General features: G+C 40.3%; 1 protein-coding gene across 1 annotated transcript in view; it reads right to left on the bottom strand.

The window, feature by feature from the left end:
- The window catches only part of LOC119650333 (formin-J), a 218,778-nt gene that overhangs the window by 168,814 nt on the left and 22,985 nt on the right, over positions 1-26,979 (bottom strand). Inside the window, exon 2 of the mRNA XM_038052988.1 lies at positions 772-1,069. The gene's annotated coding sequence lies outside the window, so the exon portion shown is untranslated. The remainder of the gene's footprint in view (positions 1-771; positions 1,070-26,979) is intronic.

Genomic DNA, 26,979 nt, shown 5'->3' with positions numbered 1-26,979 from the left:
GTCCCACCGGGAGAAATGGAGAAACAACGTAATCGAACTTGACCAACCGAAGCAGACACGTGCAATATACATGAAACATAATTAAGATAAAATCTGATTAATCCCGTCAGCAAATCTTAGATATGGACTTTATAGCGCGAGTAATGCCATGCGTTCAATTCACAAATTTCAAAGATATGGGATTATATCAAATTCCTCCATAATTAACAGAATATGAGATTTCGCGTGTACTTTTCAGTCATCTCCTAGACATAATGGCTTCGCAAATGTGAGCCTACAAGCGTTGATGTGTGTCTTACTTAATACGGTTATCATGATATTCCCGATTACCGAAGCAATGTGGAATCTCAGTGACCTAGATGTATCTCAAATTACGTAATTCGCCTCAAATCCAATTACGAGAAATTTGAGACAAATAGGGTTCATAAACATCACAGCAAAGTAGAAAACACATCGATTAAAAGCCCTAATTACCAATTATTCAAAATTTATGGGAACCAGGTTAGGGTTTTCTTTGATCTTCAGGAATCTTTACAGGTAGATGTTGGCTGCTTTACCTTATGAACGTTGGCGAAGGCAAAGGTACTAATTCGATTCGGAAAATTACTTCCGACCAACTTTCTGCAACCTGTCCGGTCGAATCTATTATCTATATTTCAACATAGATTCATCTAGATAAGCTCATGCATTTTCGAACCACCCAGGTAGTAATAGGGCCCATAATCCAATAAATTTAAATTTAGCTTAATGGAGTATTTATGGAAAACTTACCGTTCCAAGTCGTAAGTGGTGTTAATCGAAAGCCATCCAAACTAAGAGCGTTCCACAACTCGTCGCGTGATAGGCTAAATACAATTCGACTCAATTTTTTATTGATTTTCAATTAACCAATTTTACACCTTTATGATTCCTTTTAAATGATATTAACAAAAATATATGAAAACGAGACGAGGGCACTCTGTCCACATTAAAATTTCACTTGTAAACTGAAAACTTTCACAAAGTATGAATTATTTGAAAAGCGAACACTTTCTTCATTCGTTGTTATCTCGGACATTGTTTCTGGAATCTGCAAAATCAAAGGGAGATAACAGGTAAATTCTGGAATTATATGGTGAAATTATTTATACGTCATTTACTTATAAAAATGTTTTAATTCTAATTGAGTGATTATCTTGTTTCCATTATGCAGTCAACGAGTTTCCCAGCAGTTGATTAAGGCGATATCTAAGTATATAGTTCTTATAGAGAAAGAAAAACTCAACGAAACAAAGGAGCGAATCAGAAGCAAAACAAGTTATCGTAGTTATAATGGATACTGAGGAAACAAACATCGGGGATTAACTGAAATAGTTGTTCCCTGAACTGAAGACAGATTCTAAGAACTTGAAAAAGGCATAGAAGGTATATCTAAAGGCAGCACTGTCAACTATATATTCAAATCGCCTGGCGGTTTCTCAATCATGCCCTGCATATTAATTTTGTTGACATTTGTTTACAGCCCAATTTACTTTACTTTCTTTCCAACTCTATTGGCGTTCACCAAAAATCGGAACTTTACTACAGCCCCCGTGCAAAGTAGAATTAAGTACGTCACCAGTTATATGAAATAAAAGTACCCAAGATAAGATACACTTTTTAGGGAATCTACTTTGAATCACAAATTATTTTGAAACATTACCTCTGGGTAGCATCATTTTTATAGTGTCACATTATAGTGTCATTTGTCCACAGGATCAGGGAAGTGTCTTCACCACCGAGGAGAGACAATCCACGGTTAAGATTCTCAATTAAACCATTGGCAAACATATGTAGGGCCATCTACAACACTGTCTCTGACTCTGAATAATTTCTTGACGACCGATCCTAATGAAACATGTACTATCAGTGTCAGTGGAAGTGATCTGCGCAGAACTGAGCGTATCTTGGATCAATGTTATCAGCCAATGGTGAACTCCGTTATGAAATTGCTTCCCGCATTAGCGCAACCTGGATGAAGTGTTGCTCCAGAAGTGGCGCTTTTTGTGATCTATGTATCAACGAACATTTCAAATCGAAAATTTACCGCAGTATCGTCCGCCCTGAAACCCTCTACGGTTGTGAGTGTTGACCAACTGTAAAAAAACAATTAGCGGCGTCTTGCGATACTGGAGACGAAGATGTTGGGTTGGACCAGTGACGCAATGTGTCATGATAATATCCGGAGTAAGAACATCAGCAATCGATATGTGATTGCATCGATCGTGGAAAAATTTCGAGAGGCGTCTTCAATGGCAAGGCCACCTAGTTCTTGCTAACGAGAATTCACTCGCCAAGATTGGTCTGAACATCGAAGTCGATGGAAAAAGGCCAGCAGAATCAATAGCGACTTGATATGCAAGGTGTCGATTTGAAAGCCTCGCGACTACATCCAGATTAGGCCTTTGACAGATCAAAACGGCGCACCCAATCAAGACAAGCTAACCTTGCTGAACGGGACAAAAGTTAAAGAAGAAAAAGGTTGCTTTAAAAACCCTCTCCCTCTCCCTCTCCGGAGGATTCTTCTCTCGAACGCAGCCAAGAGTTCGCAATTCTTCTTGTTAAGTCTCCGAGGAATACATGAGGACTGGCAAGATCATAGTCTTGTGGAGTAAGAGCTTTGACCCTATGGTGAGACGTTTCGAGCGGAACAGTTTTTGTAAGCTGAAATAGGCTCTGTTGGCTGACAACAACCGTGCGCGGATTTCCTCATCGTAGCTGTTTTCCTAATAGCTATCAATCCTAAAACTAGACGAGATTATTTTACTTTAGGAGTTTTCTAAACAATGGGGAATAGCAGTTACCCAAATCTGAGTTCAACCTAGTGTCAACCGGTTGTATGTTAATGAACCAGCTTTCGTAAGCATCCAGCTGGTTAGTCTTTCTTACTTGCTTTAGGACTTTCAAGTCCTCAGCGCTTACTTTATGGCCGCATTCGACCATATGTTTTGCCACCATAGATTTAGTGGGTTTTCGGGAGTGCTTTACAGCCAGCTCTGCCTCCTTGATGTGCTCCCTAAATATATACCTTCGGGCAATCCGAGCAGGCGATTTTATAAATGCCGCTCATCTCTTCCACCGTTTTTGGATCTTTTTTTTTCCCGCCAGCTGGGTTTTTAGCTGGTAGATACGGCTTGATCCTACCAGCTGTATGTCAAACCTTTTCAATGTCCTTTGTATGTGTTTGGACAAATTTGAGAAGGTGACACTTGATCTTTTTTGAGCAGTTAAGGTTAATTGTTGGCTATAGAGTGTAGTAAGATTACTACGTTCTAACCTTCGGGTATGTTTCTTAATCATTGTTTCTATGGTGGCGCTGGGGTACCCGTTCTTCATAGCCGTGTCCAAGATGTAGAGTTTTTCGCTCCGGTAGTCATCCTCAGTGAGCGGAATTGTTAGGAGGCGGTGGATCATGGTGCCATAAGCAGCCATTTTGTGTTGGTAGCTGTAGAACGAAGTGGCAGGGATTGTACGTTGAGTACTGGTCGGTTTCCTGAAAATAGAAAAGGTAACTTGTTCGTTTTGACGTTTGATTGTCAAATCTAGGAAAGCCAATTGATTATTCGCTTCAATCTCGTGGGTAAAGGTTATTTTAGGGTGCAGCGTGTTGATTTTATCCAGCATATTTTGGATATTTGTGTCCGGGATCACTGCCAAAATGTCGTCCACGTACCTGAACCATTTATTTGGCAATAATCCATCCTCCTCCATTTTTTCCTCTAGTGATGCCATGAAAATTTCACTAAGGAGTGGGGAGAGGGGATTGCCCATAGCTACACCTGAGGTCGTTTTGAAATATTTACCCCTGAATGTGAAATAGTTCTCACTCATGCAGAGGGAAGCCAACCTCGCATATTGTTTAGTCTTTTTCCTCCATTCTGGTGTCGAACCAAAACGTAGTAGCCACTCTTCAAATTTTGTTATGGCAAGATTCTCTGCGGAGTATACTTATAATAAGGATGGTAGGTTGCCACTAAGTTATACTTCAACGCAAGGTTTTGATGGAGAATCTTGCAGACGGAGTTATGACGATTGGTGTACTCGGTACCGCTCAACATCCTGCACGCAGATGTTATGTGCTGGATGGTCTCCTCTTCACAGTTGCATAACCTACAACTGGAATTGGTGATTGAGGAGTCGTGAAGAATGTACCGTTTATAATTTTTTGTTGGGAGCGAAGCATCCTGGATTGAAGTTAGGAATGCTTCGGTCTCATAGAAAAGTACACCATTAGTCAACCATTTGTTGGAGGCTTCGATGTCAACAACAAATTTTTATAAGACCTCCATGAATGGGTTTCTCTTTCCACATGTTGATCTTCTGTTGGACTGAAGTAACATTCGACATGGGATCCCATTCTCTGCTTCTCAAGTTCAACTAATTTATTATCCGCCATGACGGTAGTCTGATGTATTTGGCTAGAGGATTGTTTCTCATAGAAAAACTCACGAAGAGAATGCACTTGATTGTAGTGCAACGTTTTTAAATCAAGTAACCCCCTTCCTCCCTAATGACGTGGGATAGTGACCTTCAATTTTTCGACAGCTCTATTGTGCATGTTGTTGTTTACAAGAACTACCCTTACCCGTCTATTGACAGATTCTAAATCCGTATTACTCCACTGTATCACACCGAAAGTGTATAGAAGAACGGGAATGGCGAAGGTCTTGGTTGCCATGACTTTATTTTTCCCGTACAGCTCAGTTTTGAGGGCAAGATCCAGACGCCGTTCAAATTCCCCCAGCAACTTAGATTTGATTATTGCCACAGCAGGTGTTGTTGCTTGCAATATGCCGAGGCATTTGTATACGTCGTCCGAATCCATACCCTCAATTCAGATGTTATTTTGACTGTATCCTTGTCCGTGTGTTTTCCCCGAACAATTGTTTTTTTGCGACATTTCTCCAAACCCAACTGCATGCCGATATCTCGGCTGAACTGGATGTCGTCAAATATACATTAAATGACTTAATGCACATTTCGACAGTGTGTCATGTTTGACTTGGAACCCGTATTTGCTTTCATGCAAAAGATGGGATAGTGGATTCAAAGCCAAACAAAACCATAGTGGGCTTAAAGAGTCGCCTTGGAAAATGCTACGCCTGATTGGTATCTCTCCTGATGTTTGTGAGGATACCGATAGCTTCGTGCTCCAATTCTCAGGAGAAGAACGACATTCGGGTTGATTTTGTACAAGCGTAATACTTGTAGTAATCACGAGTGCGATATGGAGCCAAAGGTTGATTTATAATCGATGTAGGCTGTCAAGATATTTCGTTTTTGAAGGACAGTCTGCTTTACAGCGATCGTATCGATTATAAACTATTCTTTACAGCCTCGGGAGCCTTTTGCGCATCCTATTTGCTCCTCAGCTATCAATTTATGAACATCAAGATGTTTTGAGATGTTCGCGCACAGAACTGAAGTGAAGACCTTGTAGATGGTGGGAAGATAAGTAATTGGTGCACATTTTGAAGGGCAAGAGGCACCCTGTTCCTTGAGGATGAGGATAGTTATCCCCTTGGTGAAAATTTCTGGAACTATATCAGGATCGGCAATCATCTGATTAAATTGATTTGCCAATATCCTGTCAGTGCTCTTGAACTGCTTATGCCAGAAGTTGTGAATCTTGCCAACTCCTGGCGCCTTCCAGTTACCTGCCTTGTCAAGGGTTGTTTCTACGTCATCTTCAGTTACGTCAGACATGAACGGATAAGGTGTGGGAGCCGCGCTGCTTCTAAATTGCAACGGCTTGATTCCCTCCGAACACTTCTCCAGAAGTTTTCTGCCTGATCCAGATCGAGGTTACTTTCTTTACCTGAGTTAGTGAGACTTTTATAGAATCCCCGTTGATTTTGGAAGAACAAGGTGTTGTCTGTGTTTCGCTGAAAGCTTTTTGGTACTTAGGGATGCAATTGGAGCATACTGAAAGTTTCTACTTCAGCACTTCGAGGATTTCTTCGATTGGCATATCATTGAACAGATGGTAGTTTCCAATGACGCAACGCATCTGTGCACTCTTGGTGATGGATGGGCACGACCAATCTCCTTTCTCAACTTTTCGATTCTTTTGTTGAGTCGAAATATCCAAAACGGTAAAGTCCTCCTGCGCATACCTCTGTTATTCGCTCTAAGATGATGATTATGGAGACGAATAGCCGCGGCAGCTGCAACGTAGATCAAGCTGTGAACCTCTGTAGCACTAATCTCGCTGGCCAAACGATCAGCCAAAATTCTGTCAACGGCAGCAATGATGTTAGTAGTTGCCGAAGTAAACTTTAGTTTTGGGATCTTTGGCCTAGCGTCTGGGAGAATCTCAGCATACTCTGTGAATGCGACCTGCAATGTGTCACTAAGCTTCTCCTGATTACTGGGTTCATGGAGTGCCTTATAGGTGGAGTATTCGTGTTGCTCCTTTGCTCAGTCCGGTAAGTTGGTGACTCCAGACCGAGCTCAAGTGAAACTTCGTGGAAAATTTGTTGGTAGGGCAACTCGATTATTTTTCACTATCATCCGGTATTGATAGACGACTTTCTGCTCCGAAACATGACTTAGCTCCAGGAAGCGGGTTATGAACGCGTCATGGACTCGGTGTCTGTACCCTGATGGATTCCGTTCCATATTCGTGACACGATAATTGGCGCGGACGATAAATTCGTTCAGTTGGTTCGTCCAAACCATATGACGCCTAGGTCTCCCGTCCTTGGTGGTTGACGGCATAACCGCCAAAACATCCAAGGGTGAAGAGCCGCTCTGGTGCTGTTGAGCGACCCTTAACCGTGTTGGGTACTATCTTCGTGTCCCTGGGGTCCCATTTAAAGAATTTAAACAAAAGTCCCCAATTTTATTCCCACGAGTAATTGGGAACCAGTCAGCCAGTCAGCCCTGCCCCAATGTTGCAATGCCCCATGGTTACCTCCAAAGGTAGAGAAGGTATTTGGAGGGGAGTCGCTGAAATATAGTGTAACGACACTGCAATTGATCCGATAGGCGCGTCGATTCCTTAACCCCGGATTACGAATTTGTTAAGAAGGTTTACTCCCCCCGAAAGGGAAGAATAGTTTACGGAAGACGAACACAAATGGAAACGTTCTGCTTGTCCGCGGCTACTTATTTACAAGGTCATCTTGCGATATTCGTAGCTGACTCGGTGGGTCATGCCATTATCCGCAACCCATGACACGCGCCTGGTCGCATGCAGCTCAAAAATTACAAACACTTATCTATGAAAGGAAAATCCTAAGTAGTGTCAAAACTAATATGATACCGAATCGATTTCTTTATATTTCAGTACGATATCCTTGTAATTGTTGCAGTTATGAGTCCGGAAGCTGTACACATTGCAAAAAAAACAAAAAGAAATGCCACCTTGCTGTTCGGATTTAATGAAAGAAAGGTTATTTATTTATTTATTCATTTATTTATTTAAAGAACAATATAAAAAAAAAATGTTAAATGTTAAAGATTGTCGTCAGAAGGAGAAGAAAGTAAGTGGCTTAACTTACGCTTAAAATTAAGGAAGGAGGCAAAGCCAAAGGACCCGAGCTATAGGGCGTTGTAAGACCGGCATAGTCGCAGGATCGGGGAGTGAAAGTAGATTTCGGAATTTAATGTCAGAGTTGGCAGAGCAATCCGTCAGACAATTATAGAGTTTGAAAAGGGTACACATATCAAGGAAGATGCCGCATTGTTATAGGGAAGGGAAATTGAGGCCGCGGAGAAAAGGGGAAAAGGAGAAAGATAGTCTAAACGAGAAAGTTTTTTTTGAGGAAGTGGAAATTGACCACACTGCACCAACCACTCAAAGATGTTTCTAGCAAGCGAGATGAAAAGTGTTAATTAGGGCTGGTTTGAGGTAAAGGCGGAAGAGGAACGTAGGTTAAAACCAAACATTTTTGAAGTGCGATTGATGATGTCATCGAATAGAAATTAAAACGAAGTTACTCATCCAATGTTCTGAAAGATGTGATAGTGATAGTGACAGGCGTTGTTCACCAAAAGAGTAGAGAAAAGATGATGGCTAGGATTTAAACAAGTAGAACATCCAGTGGCAATTTCTGATATTTAGTGCTAGCTTGTTAACCTATAATAAACGAACCAAAGTATCTAGGTTGGACTGCAAAAGAGCGCTACAGTCCAGTAGACACGACACAGAGGCAAATAATTAAAAATCCTCTGAGAAAAGCAAACACGGGCAGGTGAAGACAGAGAGGAGGTCATTAATAAAAAAATAGGAATAGTAAGGGACCAAGAATAGAGCCTTGAGGAACACCAAAAGATGCAGAGCTACATTGTTCCCGAGAGTTTTATAAAAATGTAAATAAAACCAATATGTTGTGATATATATATGGATGCTCATGTATAGGTAGCATAATAATAGACATATTAAATTACAAAATAAGAGAATAAGTTTGTATTGCCACTGGTGACGCGCAGAAGCATATACTTTTCACATATGTCTACACATACATATATTCATCTGAATTTTTCATATTACCATTCAGATCGGCATTGCAAAGATGTCTAAAACAAAGAAGCAAACATGCTGCATTATTTTTCAACCCCTTATTTTTCGCGACAATAAATCGTAAGAATATTGAACCCCATGGGACATGTATTGTGTAGATTGTCGTATTCTCTCCTCCGCTCTTTGCAAAACAAACCGCAGATCATTTCAAGAGAGATATCTGATACTTCACCGTACGATTAAGATAGTGCTAAAGTTTACATTATGCGTGTAATTCAAGACTTTAAACCGTCTGGCCACATATAAGGTTGATACCACGTGTTTTGGCTTTGCCTGTTTAATCGGATAATAGTTTTGGCCAATGGTAATGGTAATGTTGTTTACATTGTCGCGCTTATTGCGTTCCATAAATATTTGTGCGAATAATTACTGCTTTTCAAAATATTGCACAGTTGATACATTCAATTTGAGGTCATTGCTATGCAGAAATCGTGCTAATGATCGCGATATGGAATGATGTCATTTGCACGTATGCATAAAGAGCCAGTTGAGATAATAAAACGGAAATAGCGTAGACTAAGTTTGGCATGGGCTCTGTGAACAAGGATGAATCTCAACAGTTTTCTTGAATGTCGGTGAACCACAGAACATTAAAGAAATGAATGAAATGAAATATAAAATATAAATCAATAAGGTGTTAAAATTCCTAAAACTATTAGGTTGGTAGGTAGGTAGGTATCAGTGGCCGCTCCGAGGAGCCCAATTAGCGCTTTGGTGCGCCGTTTTGATGCCACAAACTCCTAAGACCGTGACTGTTATTATAGGAACAGGGAAGCAGAGTCCAGCCGGCTCGGATCTTCAGAGCCAGCCAGTAGCATTCAGCAGCTAGAAATCTCGCTGAGGTCCCCAAAGAATGGTTTACCCAGTGTCCGTAGCCTGACTCGAGCCAGAGCTGGGCAATCGCAGAGAAAGTGCATGAGGGTTTCCCTTCCTTCTCTGCAGCTTCGGCAATGCATTTGCACGCGTCTGGCACAGGAGCTCTCGTGATCGGGCTATGTTATAAGCGGGCTACATTTTCCTTGACTTGGCACAGTTTGTAAGCCTTCGCCATCTCAGGCCCGCGGCTGCTAGGTAGTGCGAGTAGACTCGGCCCCCGACAGCCGCCAGCGGAACACCGACAGTATTCGCCGAGGGACTGCCAAGAGTAGAGCCTTGCCTGGTCAATCCGTCAGCACGCTCATTCCCCTCTATGTTCCTATGCCCGGGAACCCAGAGGAGAGTGACCTTGAGCGTGCCGCCCAGATGGTTGAGCGCGTCTCTGCACTGCCCCACCAGCCGGGAAGATGTCGTCGTTGAGTACAAGGCCTTGATGGTCGGTTGGCTGTCGGTCAGAATGGCTATGTTACGCTTGGGGCTCGAATCACGCTTCAGCCATCGACAGACTTCCAATATCGCCAGTACTTCCGCCTGGAATACACTGGTGAAACCTGGGTGACCATACGACTTGGATACACCGTGTGTATTCGAGAAAACCCCCGCGCCGACTCCATAGGCCATCTTTGATCCGTCCGTAAAGAATACCGTGTCATAGTCTTGCAACACGACGCCGGTCTTCCACTTTGCCCTGGTTGGAAGGTCCACAGCAAAGTTTCTCGTAAAGTTCAGCTTGCGTGTGACATAGTCCGTGGGGGATGTCCAGATTTCTCGAGGTATTTCATCTAGGATGTTGCTGTGGCCGTAGGACTTCGCTGCCCAGCATCCTGACTCACGTAGTCTGACGGCACTGCACGCTGCAACATATTTTATGTGTAGGTCTAGTGGGAGGAGATGCAGGAGTACATTGAGAGCATCTGCCGGGCAGGACTGCAGAGCCGCCGTAGCACCTGCACACGCGGTTCTTTGAATCCTATTAAGCTTCGTTCTATTGTATTTCTTCTTCAAAGCCTGCCACCATACAATAGAGCCGTACGTCAGGATCGGACGCACTACAGCGGTATACATCCAGAGAACCATCCTCGGCCGGAGACCCCATTTCTTTGCAAAGGTTTTCTTACAGCCATAGAAAGCTATACAGGCCTTCTTAACCCTCAGTTCTATGTTCAACCTCCAATTTAGCTTAGGATCCAGGATTACACCCAGATACAGTGATTAACCTTCAAGTTTTTTTTAAAAAAATATTCGAAAACTGCGGCAGAATGCTAGTCAATTCTAGAATGTAACCGTTGCAGCTGTAAATACCATATAAGATTGAGGGTTCTTAGTATCCTTTCAAAAACATGACGGGGCAAACTCCAAGTTCTGTGTGCTGTATGGATCAGTCCCTCCTATTGTTTCTTTTTATTAAATTTTTACATAAAACTGTGGCATTAGAGGTTGAGGTTGAGAATAGCCAAAGTGATTATCTGGATTAACTATAGCTAATTACGAGGGCAGAGCTATACCGAAACCTAAAAAAAAGTGGTGAAAGTTGATAGTTTAGGCTCGCCAGTCCCATTACCACGAGGTGTCATTCATTTCTTTGGTACTCGACTCACACCGAAAACCATAGGGGACAGCAGGGCGGACGAGACTGTGGTACATTTTAAATTTGAGATTACGCGTACCAGTTAATGTGGCACTAGGTGCTGGTTTGTACGGCACACGATTAAACGCCTTCTCTAGATCCAGAAATGCAATGTAGAGAGAGCGATGCTTCTCCATGAGCATTGCGTGTATTTCGTCAGTAGTTCCGCAGATCTTGACTTACTGTTATTTGAACGACATTGTGAATATAGTTGTAAAGAATGCGTTCAAAAATTTTCATGGTGTCGGAAAGCAATCGGATTGGACAGTACTTCGAAAATTCTGCTAAATTATCTTCCTTTTTCCATATTGGAACGGTCGTGCTTTCTTGCCACTCAGATGGTCTTCTACTTTCTTCAACAACCCGGTTGAAGAACTCACTGAGGCAGAATGTTGGGTTCCAGCTCTTCTATAATGCTCTCAGGGTTGGCTTCCTCGCTTTCATTCGTTCGATTACTATAGAGGCCTTAACAAGAGGAATTACGTTAAATTTTGGAAGTGCGTGTGGAAACGGAGACTGAACAAATTCTTACGTTGAAATCTTCTAGAAATATTTCCGCCATCTGGCTTTGCTCGGAATATTTTAGCCTTTGTAATCTTTACAATGATCCTAGTATGTGGTGTGGGTTCTACATGGAGGTAGAAGAAAACGCACTTAATTTCAGCGTACATTACAAAGAGTGCCTAACGTGGGGCCCAACATTCATTGGAATCCAACTTCCCTTTGCGAACCCAACTTCATTTTTTTATCTTATTACTATCAGTTGATAATCGCTTTATTTTATTCATAGGGTCACCAATTTCCACATATAAAAAGCATGATTTGTGCGAATGAACATTATTTATCACTTACAAGTAAAACCTTTACATTTTCTAGTGCTTTCATTGGCATTGTAAAGAATCCCCATAATTAAAAGTTATCACAACGAATCATTTTTCCAGACCAAAGCCAAGAGAACAAGGAATCATAACACTAACAAGCAATAGTCGGCATCGGCAGTCGACAGTCGCCACTGACACTTATACTCGTGAGAATTATATGATGCATCGAACGATACATTACATTTTTACCTAAATCAGCAACGTACACACATTACGCAGTCGATATGATCCACAGGAACATATCTAGTATGCTCTACGGCAACACAGTGCCAGAAGAAATCGTGCGTTGGCTTCAATTCCTTTACCATGATCCGAAAAGTCAAGTTTGAAGTGCGGCAGGTGTATAAAAGCCGCTTCCTGTCTGCTGGTGTTCATCAAGAAAACGCCTTTTCACCACTCTTTGTTCTTGTTATGGACACTACATCCAGGACACGGGACATCCAACGTCCACCGCTCTATACACTGCTTTATGGAGATAATGTTTTCCTAGCGTCTAATAGAAGAAATATGATATGGGGTTTGAACGATGGTGGGAAAATTGCAAGAAGAAGCATTTTCGATGGAATGGCCACGTAATTTGCGCCAACGAGGATTCACTTGGCAAGATTGGTCTCAAAATCGAAGTCGATCGTAAGCGATCAAAAGGCAGGCCGAAACAACGGTTGCTTGAGACGCTGGATGGGAAACTGAAAGCCTCGCGATTGCATCCAGATCAGGTATTTGATAGAAATAAACGGCGAAACCGATCACGGATCACGGAACAAAGGCTGAAGAAAAAGAAGAAGGCACCCGACAGTCTCCACCAATACTTATACTTAAATCAACAACGTACAGCCATTACATGGCCGACATTCATTACTTTGCAATAAATTTATTTGAAGCAAAAAATCTGCATCCTCATATTCACCTCTACCCAAAATTACTTTTCCGGGCCAAACTCAACCAAGAGGACAGGGAATTATAATGCCAGTAGATTTGAGTATGATACTCAGCATCGACTTGCCATTCGAAAATCACTTGCACTAGGAAGAACGGTGAAGTATTTGTAATATGGTATCACATCGGAACAAACATTACAAAACATTACTCATCACAAAGGAATATCATCATCACTTCACTAATCGGGGATGCCGTGATGTTCTTGTGTTAAGAGACGTTTGGTTTGTGCTTGGTAATAGTAATACGGTATCACACACACTACTCATTTCTATAAAGATATAGAGGGGTCGTACGTAACCTTTTATTATGTAAGATTAGGAGTTAATGCTCATATTAATTTTATGAAGGTTAAAGAGAAATTAAAAGAACACCTCAGGTTTCGTATCAGGGAAATAAATTTAGGATTTCTAAAAGGTAGATATCATAGGTAGAAAGGCTTTAAAGGAAAGATTAAAAAGATTTTTCGATTCTTAGAGAAATTCACAACCATTGTGGAATAGTGAGAAGTATATTTATTTCGGATGGCAGGTTGCAGGGTGCCAAGGCACAAGTCGAAGGCAAAGGGTAAAGGAAGATTATTGAATGCTTGGAGTATTTAAGCTTAGCTTTCTAAATCCTTGTCATTTATTTAATACATCCTAGAAACTTCGATAAGGTCGTTGGATAACCTCTTTCTCCGTAGTCCTCGCATCTCAACCATGAGGTGGTAAATCTTGAAACAAAAACTGACTGAAATTCGGGCGAATCCAGAATTTCCTTAATCGTTTCTTCAATAGAGAACAGTGAAAAAAGCCTCGAAGAATCACTGTTAGTCTACCTTCCTTAGAGTTGCAAAAAAATTCCACTTGAGAATATTTAAGAAGTGACATAACTTTTTTATGCGTCTCTAACAGATAAGATACAAGTTCAGTTTGCCCACTCCAGGTCCGGATACTCTCTCCTTCTATGAATTCATAACTGCCAGCAATTACGGACTGGACCCACAAAATTTTATTCCGTCTAGATTCAGCGAAATAACAGCCAACAGCCTATGCTGACGATATTGACATTATAGGAAAAATAACCCGAGATTTACATACTATCTACCTTGAAGCAGGCGGCTCGGGATCTTGGACTACATTTTAATAGAGGCAACGGAAAGAACATGGTGGCAACGTCAGCACCAAAAATGAAACAAGCAACTGCATCAAATGGCACAAATCAAATGCAAACAATAAAGGTAGGACGCTACAATTTTCAGACCGCTTATAATTTATCTTTTGTACGGTCGAAAATTACAACCGATAACAGTTGACGGTGAAATCCGCGCACGGATATTGAAAGCCAACAGAGCCTATTTCAGCTTACACAAACTGTTCTGCTCGTAACGTCTTACCATAGGGTCAAAACATCACGTATTCCTCGAAATTTGGGTTTTTAGCAAAAAAATTACGAGTTCTTAGCCGCGTATGAGAGAAGAATCCTTCGAATAATTGTTGGTCCCCTACAAGAGGATGGACGTTTCTGTCGCCAACACAACGATGAAATTTATGAGTTATACTATCACCGTCTCATTTTGAATGAAATCAGGCTCAATAAGTTGCGGTGGGCGGATCACTTAATCTGTATGGGCGAGGATAATTCAAGCCGAAAAGTCTATAAGGGCAATATCTATGGTAGAGAAAGGAGACGAGGCAGACCGTGCCTCGGATGAAGCTATGGCGTAGGCCAGCCTTTAGGGATATAAAATTGGTAGAACTCGTCGCAAAACCGGAATGTCTGGAGATTTTTACTAAGGGAGGCCTAGACCGAATACCCATTGTTGCCGTTAATGATGATGACGTTGTTTTCTGCTCGTGGTTATCGGCACCAAGTTTATCTCTTGAAGTTTTCCTTACTTAGCGAGACCATGTAGACGCGATAAATAATTCATTTGAAAGAGGTCATTTTTTGACTCCATAAATGGTTGGACGAAATAAGGTCGGACATATCCGAAAAATGGTTTTGGTAACCATACTAGTAGCAGATATTAAATGAGAAAACTTTTGCAAACTTTATTGCCTCATCATTGACAACACAATGTTCCCGCATTGCTAACTGTAAGGTAAGTTCCATTTTTATTAACCGATAATGTACATCAGATTAAGTAGTTGCCTCTTCGGCAAAATGTCCCTGGAATACAACCTACATTTCGAAAGGTTGAATGACAGAGAGCAGACAGGTTTCTGCTCTGGATTTTCCTGCATTAACCATATGAATACCTTGCGATTTTTTTCGCAACAGAGTACCGAGTTTAAATATCGACTTTGCTTGATTTTTCTCGATTTCGAGAAAGCTTTCGACACCGTTAATCGGGAATATATCTCAAGCACTCTATATACTATGGGAAATTCCCAAGAAATTAATAACAATTATCAGAGCGGCATCGAAATAAAATGCTAGAGGAATTTTGATGCAATAAAATTGCATTGAGGCATGATGCCTTGCCAGGAAGGCGGAAACGGCTTTAGCGGAAAATGACGGCTTTCTTCAACCACCATCAGGTTCCTTCTATCTAAATTCTTCGTCATCATCATCACCAATGATGTAATTGGTGTCCGGTCGTCCGTCTTCGCGTATACTATCGCTCCATCAGGCAAGGTCTCCATTTCTACTTTAGATATTCCCATTATAGACTTCCCAGGTTGGTTCACCCTCACCCATACGAATTAAGTGACCTGCCCACCGTAGCCGATTGAGCCGGATTTCATCCACTACCAGATGGTCGCGGTATCGCTCATAAATTTCATTTTCATCGTTATATACGCTACGAAACCGTCCATCCTTCTGTATGGGATCAAACATTCTTCCGATGATTCCTTCCTCGAACACAATTAACAGTTTATCTGCATTTATCTATGCAAAATATAGAGGGCGACAACCAATTTTTCTATTTTGGTGGCATCGTTTCTGCTGAAAGTGGCACCGAACTCAACGTCACTTGTTATTTCGTCTAAAAGGTGGAAATGCAGATAGTTACCGAAGTTGTTCTTTGATAAGTGATTTTATACACCAATTGCATGAAATGCAATGCAATGCATGGCACATCTGAAGTAGGTTCCACCTACCGAAACCACTTACTACTCAAAGGACAGTGAGTCATTTTTCTACAGAACTGTCAGCGGGTTCATTTCTTCCCGGAAGAGCGCAGATTTCAACCTGTAAGGAACTTGGTGTAACACATTTGACACTACCAACGCTGTGGAAAGTATTCCAGCATTTCAGAGTGGATATATTAAAATGCGCATTATGAAGGATGAATTGGCAAGTACGGATAGGTAGATGGGAATCCCAGAAATGAGTCGTAGCAAAAGGCTCTCAAACCCAGTTGTCTACATTACCTGATAATTCCGGACAATCCGAATGGGAAGCGAAACCTTTGGCGAAATAGACAGCCATAAATAACCTAACAATCGATGAGATTCCTCCCAAATATTTAAAAGTAGGCGGAATCAAGATTTGTCACTAATGGTTAAGGGATGAACAGCAAATTAACTACCTATCTACCTAGATTTTTATACAGGGCATCATTACGATTTTTATCAGATTTTTAGACTGAGTAGTTTCTGAAAGTACCCCTTTCATTTAAGTGAATTCTTCCTAAAACCATTCAGCATTCCCCCACCCCTTGCTTCTTTGCAACTGATGATGAAACTAAAACCTTCTTCGAAAAGTACTGAACGAAAGCTTTAATGTTCCACATGTTTATATTTGCTGAAAAACTTTTACACCATTTTTGTACAGGTTTAGAGATCCTGTATTAAATTTTGTTTTTTTTTTATGGTGTTCGGATGGCTCAGTGGTTTGAACAATGGACTGTCGGAGCGGAAGGTCGCGGTTCAAATCTCAATGTTGGTAGAAGGATTATTATCAAGACTGGATATCGGCCACTAGTCGACTTAGTTGTTAATGAGTGCTTGAATCAAATCAGGATAATGATTTCAGGCTAGTCACATTACCTCCTAAGTGTACTGTAGTTTACGGTTGCGATCTTAAATAAAAGAACATCGTTCAAGGCCCTGATCCAATTGGATTGCCCCGTTGCGGTCTTAAATAGAAGAATAAGGTTCAAGGCCCCGATCCACTTGGATTGGAATTTTTGACTGGGCATTTCCCCATTCTGCACCTAGCTCGTAATGCATTATTTTATGGCAGAATATTGACTTTAATGTGATACTGACATTCAAAGTCTTAGATTGCAGTAAATTTGCACAAAGGCGAAAAATTTGACCGTTTATAACTTTGTTTGTAATAGTTCGTTTTCCACCAAACTTGGTGGTATTATGTTGTATAGTTTACATTACTGCAATCTCATAATTCTAGGAAATATAGTAATTTACTATTATTAACTCTATTTGAGAAGATACCGATATGCGGGAGAGCCTAGAAACCATATTGATTTTTTTCAGGATTTTTCGTGTGAATACCTTCTGAGAATCGACCGTAACAGCAATTATTATCTTTCAGTTCACGCACTCCTCCCTTTTCCATCAAATGTCAAAACAGTGGTCAGTTTTGGAAAATACTAATTGAGATCTTTCAATTGATATTCCACATGACAATATATTCGGAGATGAAAATCTTTAAACCCCTCTTTTGTATGTAGGCCCCCCCTCAGCCATTAAATTCAATTTAAAACCATGTTACTCACTGCATGCGTAAAGGTTCACCATTCGACCAAATTTCATACTAATAGGAGTAGCCATTACTAACAAACGTGCATGTTCCAGAAGAACCGGTAGATAGACAGTAAACGGTTTTGTTTCTGAAATTAAAATTTAATAAGTCGGGAAACAAGAAGCTTCACGCTTAAGGTATAAAAGGTTTTGTGTTTCCCTATGTGAGGAGCGATGAGTGCGGGACAGTTCTGTGTCACATAGTTAAAAATTCCATTGCCTTCTATTTTTTAGGAAGCAATTTAAAAAAATCATTTAATGGAAAGCACTGTATTGATAATAGTCAGCCTCATAGCATTCACACTCGCAGTTTAATATTATAAGCAAATGTGAAGAACTTATCCTACCATTGGTAACAACAGGAGCCGGAATCTGGATGCTTCAGGTATGAAAGGTTTTGGGTTTTTCTTATATAAAGACATTCGAGTGTGCATTTACGCAATTAGTACGTAGCACGTAATATAAGCATACATTATGTGAGTGTATCCATTTTCGGGTGGTATTGACATCCATAGTCTTGCATTTGCAATGAAGTGACAACTTTGACCTATTATAACTTTGTTAGCAATAGTGCGATTTCCACCAAACTTGGTGGGAACATGCTCTATGTTGTAGCCTACATTACTGCGTATGATGAACTTAAGGATGGTTTGCCAGCCAATTATTAAAAATTATAGTATATACTATTATTAAATTTATTTGAATAGATTTCGGTATGGAGGGTATTTGGGAGCCTAGGCCCCATATATTGGCAGCGTTTTGAGCTTTTTTAGATTTTTGGGTTGGGGGTTTCTAAGGGGGGTCCATTAAAGAAATCATCACTTTCAACCCCTCCCACTCCCAAACTTTTCAACAAATCTCAAAACTAAGACCGTCGAAAATTATAGATGAAGACCTTTCATTTGATACTCGTCATGACTTTATTAGTGAAAAAAAATTACACCCCCCTTTGCATGTATGGGACCCCCCTTAAATTCGACATAAAAGGATGAAACTCACTGTACGAGCGTTCTTTCCACCAAATTTGGTATCAATCGCTCTCCGGGAAAAATGCATGTGACGGACAGACAGTAGACCTAAAATCGGTTTTGTTAAAGGGAAGGAATGGAATTTTAATATTTCACCCGAATGTGAACTATTCTCATTAATTATGACGTCAGCGTTTTATTTGCATGGCTTCGGATGCAGTTAATTCGCACAAAATTGATAGGTTTCCACTGCTATAAGTTTGGCACTAATAGTCGGATTTCCATGAAACTTGATATGCGTATGCATGATACTGTTTCCAGTGCAAAATTTGGAGCTCCTAGGATGAACGTATGAAGGTTTTCTAGTCAATTTCTAAAAGTTGGTAATATACCATTAGTAGATTTATTTGAGCAAATATCAAAATGGCAGATATTTTCAAGACTAGATTTCATCTAAGCGCAGCACACTGATTTTATTCGGATTTTTGGGTTGGGTAGTTTCCGAAAATGGGTCCTGTCTCACTTTGAATGTGTACATTTTGACTCCACGCTCGCGCACTTTACAATTAACGTCAAAACTAATATCAGTTTCGGAAAGTACTAATAAACCTTTGATACTCCACACGACTATATCCGGTGAAAAAATTGTTTAAATTCGGCATATGCCCCCTTTAAATTTCACCCTAATTTATGTCACTCGCTGTATGTGAGGCATTTCATAGTTCCCATCTGTCCACCAAATTTCGTTCGAATCGGTTCCGCCATTTTGGAGAAAAGTGCGTGTGAGAGACAGACAGAACGACAGACAATGAATCGATTTTAATAAGGTTTTAGTGAAAAAATATGACAGTGAACAAAGAAATCTTAAATTGCGCATTTATAAAATGGTAGTAACATGTAGACGCTAACAAAAGCGTGAGAAAGGTTGGTAGACACATTTGAACCGAAGATATTCCTAACATGTGGAGGAAATACACGGCGAGTTAAGGACAATCATGAGTTGAATGAGTTATCTGACGAGGCACATCAAAACATGTTACCCTCCGAAACTTGGAAGGAGCTGGTCTTATCGAGCGAATGCAGAATTCCAAAACAAATACTCAAGCGACCAAAGGGACATTCTCGTTTACGATGGGAGGGCTCATTCTACATACACAGCGAGATACATTTCGAATTGGAGGACGAGATCCCCTGATTGAAAAAACGGGAAGTTGTCTATCCAGAAGGCTCACGAGCCAGCCAGGCTTGTCACTAACTGAAGCGTTATGGAAAAAGAAGAAATGTTCTTCTATTCCGCGAAAAGGGAACAATGCAACCTTTAAAGCCCAAAGCACCCACCCTTTTTTTATCTAATTTCAGTTCAATTGTTAAAAGCGGAAAAGTTACCAAAAAGTTTAAAGACTCTAGCTTTGGTGCGAAGTACTATCCCCCTGGCATACAGAGACATACTGTTTACACGTGCTTCAACTGCTCCCAAATTTAATACCTATTATATCCATAGCAAGCGGCTAAGTGCAGTGGCATTAATCACATTCTTCAATGACAACCATTTCAAGTTCACATCGCAGATATCCACTTCATTGTTCTTTTAAGGTAATGCAGCCCACAGAGAACTTCACCTTGAAATTCTCTCGTTCGTGAATAACGTTTGTTTGCCAATGATGTAACAAACGGAATTAGTTCAGGAATGAATCACGACAAGGTGTAAACGATCTGGCGAAAAAAAGAATCTTCGCGATAGTCACGTGCAGCTGGCGACACATTTCAAAGAGTTTTCAGCTTTTCGGATTGGTCAAATTTGTTGACAAGGAACTTAATATTTAATCTGATGAGTTATTGAGTATCTTGCCGATTATGGAATTACAAGCTTTCCATTTTAGGTTGTTTAATGTCAGCAATATCTTATCAGTTTTCAAATATATTCAAATTAAAAGAACGTTGGAGATCAGCAATGTTCGTTCTTACACAAATGTGAGGTAAACAGAGTTTGTCTTTCTGGCCAAGGGTGGTTCCCATATATTTGCATATGTATGATATATGTATAATATACTTGAAACTATTGAAACTCCCAATTCAGATACGTAAGTAAGATCCACCCAATCGCGGTTAACATCCGCATTTTCACTACAGCTGCAAAAAAGTTTATGGCCCAAAACTAGTGGAATTCATTCTTTTGCCTCGATTCACACTGTTACTACTTTACGCAGCAAAGGTACATGTCCTCAAACCTGAATTAGATTTTGTCTCCAAATGGCGATATGCTAATTCAACTTCGATAACAAAGAGTGTCTGAGCTGTAAATGCACATGTCCGAATCCAACTTCGAGTAGGCAGGACCATAATTTGGCTTTGATCGGTCGAGAATCGATTATTCAGAACAATGATCTCTAACTACTCATTGGCAGGTGGGCGTCGCATGAGCAATTTGTCAAAAGAGTGGACATTTAAAGTTCACGTAATGACATTGACTCATTTTACCTTCCCAGTGTGATTTTCTACTAATTTTCATAAAAAATTGTGCCTACACGTTAGCGTTTTGAAAAGCCAGGGAACTCATGTCTATTCGCGTTTAACAGACAAGTAAAAATAAAAACATGAGGTCACTGAGATATCCAGTGACTTTTTTTAAATAAAAAGATGATTAATTCCAAGCTATTTTGAGCTAATTTTCTAAAAAGTTTGTCAAACCACCTTGTTTTGCTTGTAGAATTAAAATTAGATTCCACATGCAATGCCTTTCGCAAAACAATGTGTTGTCAAAGCAAATCTAGATAAAATTACTAGAGATACCCTTTAAATCTTCTATACAAACCACAACAGCTTCATTAAAATAGGTATTCCAAGACTATAGACTCACATATGTAAGTAGAAATCGTGACCAGTAGATTTGAGCGTGCATAATATAAATGCATTATATATAAGAACACTTTAGCTATACATTTTTCTGATGCATGAGGACCTAGGCATCAGTAACGTGCCGTGACAATAAAGGCGAAGCAGTAGAACAGGGAGTTGAATTCTAGTTACACGCATTTGACGCGACCTTCGGAATTAAGCAGCGCACACAAGTCGTCTATAATTATTGCGCCTAATGTGAAAATATGCACGGGCTTGGTCAGTGCCTAAAAGCGCTGGAGGATACCCCAAACTGGGTCAACTACTTGAGCGCCCCGCCAGCTACAAAAACTGTTCAATTTTTTTCAGAATTAGGACGAGAAGGAAAAAAACCGTCCTTTTCATCTTGAAAAGAACCTGCTACACCAACTAACCATGCATGATCGCAACATCTTGGTACATTCGGCCCCCCGTACCGTTTGCTGAAGCTCCCCATAATCTACTAATCAACCCTGATCTGTGGAAAGATATTTTATCATCCTTTTCCCACAAATTCCGGATGAAGTCGACTTACCAACTATTCTTGTGGGTCCTAGCAAAACCGCAGCCACAGCATTTGATGTTGCGAAGGAAATTATCATAAATCGAGACTCAGACTTGAATGGTATTCCAAACAAATCCGTCAGTATCACCAAGACAGTACCAGACTTTTTTGTTCAAGTATTTACAGGGTCAAAAAAAATTGACTGACGCTTTCGTCCAGGGCGCTGCCTCACCTCTGCCCTGGGAGCAGCGTAACGGAAAGTAGCAACAGGTGGTAATCGCTCCATTTATAATCGCAAACACAATATGCGTGTGAATTATATTGAAGTGAAATCCGTCATAAGTTCAGATCTAAACCAGGTCAAAGTAAATTTTTTTTTGAGGATGCTGGTAGTCCTCTTGTTGACGGGTTGGACCACTTGGGAAGCAACTTACTTCCTCTCGTGTGGTCCACGGACACCCCTTTTTGGGTTTAACATCCAAGTTTGTCAAAAAAATTCGCTACCTTGTCTACAATTTGGAAATGTAGTTATCTCAATACCGAATTCAAGTTGAAACTATTCTGTGCTACTGTTCTTTCTGTGTTGCCATATGAGGGTAGCAAATGGAAAGTGGCCATCATTGTCACACAAAAGCTACAAGCCTTTTCATCGTATTCACCTATCTGCGACGTATCATCGGAGACGCTGGCCTGATACTATTTCAAGCAACAAAGTTGGTTGGCGCACACGCCTGTCTCCTATGGGCGATGTGATCGGAAGGCAGAAGTGGCAGTGGATAGCACCCACAGTAAAGAGGAGCGATAATTCCATTGCTGGCTGCATGCAGTGGAACCCACCCTCTCAAGATGGCCAACGAGTGGGTTGTCCCAAGAGTACTTAGCGCAGATCAGTAGAGGAGGAATGCGCGCGTCTCGGGAAGTCTTGAGGGCAGTTGGGGCGCATTTTTGGCGAACCACAAGCGACAGCGCGTGGGGGTGGTTGTTGTGCTATATCCAACAAGGAATAAATAGCAACCATATATAATTTAATAAAAAAATGTAAATAAAAATACTAAAATAATAAAAGAGAGTGCAAAAATTCGATAGCAAAATGTTTAAAAAGAGGTTCTTGGAAACTGAACATGACTATTCACACTAACCCCAACATACAAAATCATCACGGAGGACGTGGAGGAGCTGTTTCCGGTTTCGGTTTGCTGTGCACAGTGTCAAGATTCAGTCACCACTGGAGGATGTGGTGGAGTCGACTTCAGGAGGAACATGGAGGGTTCCAGTGTGCCAATGTAAAACAAATTTCGAAGGAAAATAAGAACAATATAACGAGGCGCAGTTATAATAGTTACCGAACATGATTGCAGTGTTATACCCTATGACAACAACAACAACAATGTAGGGAAAGACGTGTATATTTGGAACCTTTTCGCTTTCTAATGATAAAAGCAATCCGTAAAAATGAAAAGAAATGGATTTTGTTTTGCAGAAAGCCTGAAAAGAAATTTTAAGTATCTTAAAATTCCTTCTATCAAAAAATGAATGCTTTTAAGCTCAAATTAGTAACAGATATCTGAGAAATCTTGCAAAAAACAGTAGTCAGTGAGTCTATAATGCATAATTATTTATTCTCGACCAATTTTCTCCCCACATACATACGTGTCTGTGTCCATTTGTAACAGCTTCCATCCACTTTTCTATCGTTTAAGAATTGCTATAATAAAATCATCTCACTGACTTGTGAAATAAAGCAAATTAGTAATACTAATCTCTCAGATACTTTTTCAAGGCGAAGCGACGTGCAGAGTTGGGGTGTCGCGTAGGTGGTCCCGCTGCGAAATACACATCAGCGCATCTGTCCCGGCTACCTCCTCGGTAGCGTTTCATTGCGACAGAAGATCGCATTTGCATAAGAACCTAGCCGAGCCAGAACTCGTTTCTCAGGTTGAATACAAAGACTCAGCACTGGAACCTTTGCACCCAGCATCACACTAATAAGCCGAAGATCTCAGGTGGGTGTTCGCTTCAGGTGAATTTTTCACCCACTTGATTTCCTATCATCATTCTCTCCACGTTGCTTCGCTTCTATCGAGCCGACTTGTTTTTGCAAATTTGAACTACACATTAGCCGATTTGTATTCCACAAATTGATGTAACGAACTTTGTGGTTGATTTGATTATTAATATTTGCCTTTATCCCATATCTAAGCCGTCGCGACGGCATAGATAAAGCGGTTTTCACGATATCATCTCTTGAAACTTTAAGTAGATGATTGAGCTTAATATTCGAGTTAATGATCATTGAATCAAGAGCAGAAGGCTGAATAACGATGACTCTGGATTTTCCTTCGAAAACATGTATCGCATCTATGAATGGTAAATAAATTGATTCAAATGTGGAAAGCGTAGTCAACCTGGCTGCTTCCCATTTAACACGAGATTTTCTGAAAACGATAGTTACTATAGAATTACATCAAAACTAACGTTAATCATAATCGATATTGAATAGCCAGTTTCGAGTGTAATTATCAGCTCCCATAAACCCCTTTTAGAGCAAAGAAATCGAATGGAATAAAAACCTGATGCTTTTCAGTAACCCAAAATGAAGGACGGTAGGTATGCAATGCCTAGGGTTTGAAAGACTTCACCTAGGTCTGCTACTGAAACTTACTCAATCAGAATATACTCTGCCAAATTTATATTTTCGTTAAATAGATATTTTTTATTTTGGAGTCAACTAGGAATTGGGTGACGTTCGTTTTGCTAGTCAAATGTGAAACGAAGATTGCCAATTGCATTTTACACTACATCAACTAACAATTCTATAATTTAAATACTTATTAGTCCGCATGTAATAATATATACCATTGTATTTCCAATACTTCAACATGTCTTCTTTAAGGTGAGGTCGTCAATCGATTATATTTTGTAAATCTTTTATTCACTCTTTCGTGAAGCATTCTAATGCCACAACCGAATGGGTACACAGATAAACAACCCAAACAAACGCACCATGTATTATATTGTTTAGGACTTACTGTAACTTTGTTACTGTTGCACCAAACTTTTCGTATTTAGTATTTATATTAGACTCTATGTATTCAAAGCACACCGAAGTTGTCAAAATGGCGTAGAGTGTAAATACACTGAATATACTAAAATTATATTACTCACTTTATAAGAGTAGATATTGAAGTGGCATAATTTCGAGAACTAGATTTTATATACAATACATAAAATAATCCCCATTATGCTTTTTAAGAACATTTAGGTATAACTTTTAAAAACGGATAGCTGAGTGGTTAGAACACAAGGCTGTCGTACGGAAGGTCGCGGTTCAAATCTCGCTGGTGGCAGAGGGATTTGTATCGTGATTTGACGTCGGATACCAGTCGACTCAGCTGTGAATGAGTACCTGAGTCAAATCAGGGTAATAATCTCGGGCGAGCGCAATGCTGACCACATTGTCTCCTACAGTCTACTGTAGTGCACCGTTACGGTCTTGAATGAAGTGCTCTAACACACTTCAAGGCCCTGATCCAATATGGATTGTTGTGCCAACGATTATTATTATTTTAAAAACGGAACTTGTCATAATTTATGGTTTCCTCTTCTCAACTTATCACTCGCTACTATGTCTTAATCGAAAGGACATTATCTTACACTCTTGCGCAGACTCAATTGCTGTATAAAGGTGAGTATGGAAGCTGTAATAATTTTCTGAATAAACTGTGCTTAGAATGGAATAGAATTCAATTATATCCTAAGATAACCATTTTAGCGCATTAATATTTAGCACAAGTATCGCATTCAATGTCTTCCTAAAACCCTCAACCCGCTTTTCAACCACTAACTAACTACGTTAACACCCTTCGTATTATTGTTGAGCAGAATGGGGAGTTTAGATCCCTGCTCCATTTGGTATTCACCTATTTTCAGAAGGCTTCCGACAATGTCATACTGAATTGCATTTGGTATGGTCTACGCAGGATGAATATACTAGAGGAATTAATAACTGATTGACATCGTCGGCGAAATTTAGACTTTTGTCTTCTTCTTTGATATCGTACTTTGGATTCTAGGAACTCGCACACGACCGTAAGCCTTTTGACGGTTGGGTTAAAGGCGTTAACAGTAAGCTGCTTATCGACAATGAGGAGCAGCTGAAAAACACTTCACTTCTACCGTGTAAAGTTTGGTGAAGTATCAACTCTGTTGGATGAAATGGCTAGTCACTGAAACATGCGGGTAAGATCCGCTCGGTAGAGGGTTCTCAATAAACCTTATGGAAGTAATTCAAAACTTAAAACTTTCATTTATATGAGATATCTAAAATCAAGTTGTTTCGTTTCAATTTATCGACATTTGTGAAGCCTAGTTAGATGACAGAGTTTAGATTCTGGGCTCCTCGAACACGCCGTTTCGGGTAAGATAACTGCCGGAAGCATTTTGATCGCTGTCAGTTCTTTCTTCAGTGCCGGAGCCATCTTTTCATTCTCCTCTTTCCTTATGATTATTATTATTAATAATACGCTAAGTATGGCTCCGCAGAACGCAAGTTCGTTTCTTACTTCCTGTCTACATTCGGAATCTTAACTGTAATTTTCCCCTTTTCTCCCCTTCATTATGTGTGGTGACTTTAATTTCCCTATGCTCCTGGGTCTCCATCACTCCCCTATAAATCCATCCACATTTTTCTCCTCTGATGCACTTTCATGAACACCTGTGATCCTTTTTAGTTCAACCTCACCAGAAATCACTTAAACGACACTCCTGATCTAAGCTTCTCCAAACTATAATACTAGGACGGTACTTTTTCCAGTTGTTTATGTCACTTCTACTGTCCACCATCTTGCTTTTGAGTTCGATGCGTAAATCGCCTGTTCCAATTCCTTTGTTGTGCGCAAGTCTGTTCAGTTCAACTTTTAATTTAATTTTAATTTCGAAGGTTTAATTTCAACCCTGGCAGCTATGAACTGGGATATCATCCTCATTGCCTTAACATACCATACCATTTAACCTGTTACCTATGTCTCTTTCTCCTTTAGGTCCCAACTGGGATCTATAATGTGCTCCGTC

This window comes from Hermetia illucens, chromosome 2, assembly GCF_905115235.1.
Source record: "Hermetia illucens chromosome 2, iHerIll2.2.curated.20191125, whole genome shotgun sequence".
NCBI classification, from domain to species: Eukaryota; Metazoa; Arthropoda; class Insecta; order Diptera; family Stratiomyidae; genus Hermetia; species Hermetia illucens.
This window is presented reverse-complemented; position numbering and strand designations above follow the sequence as displayed.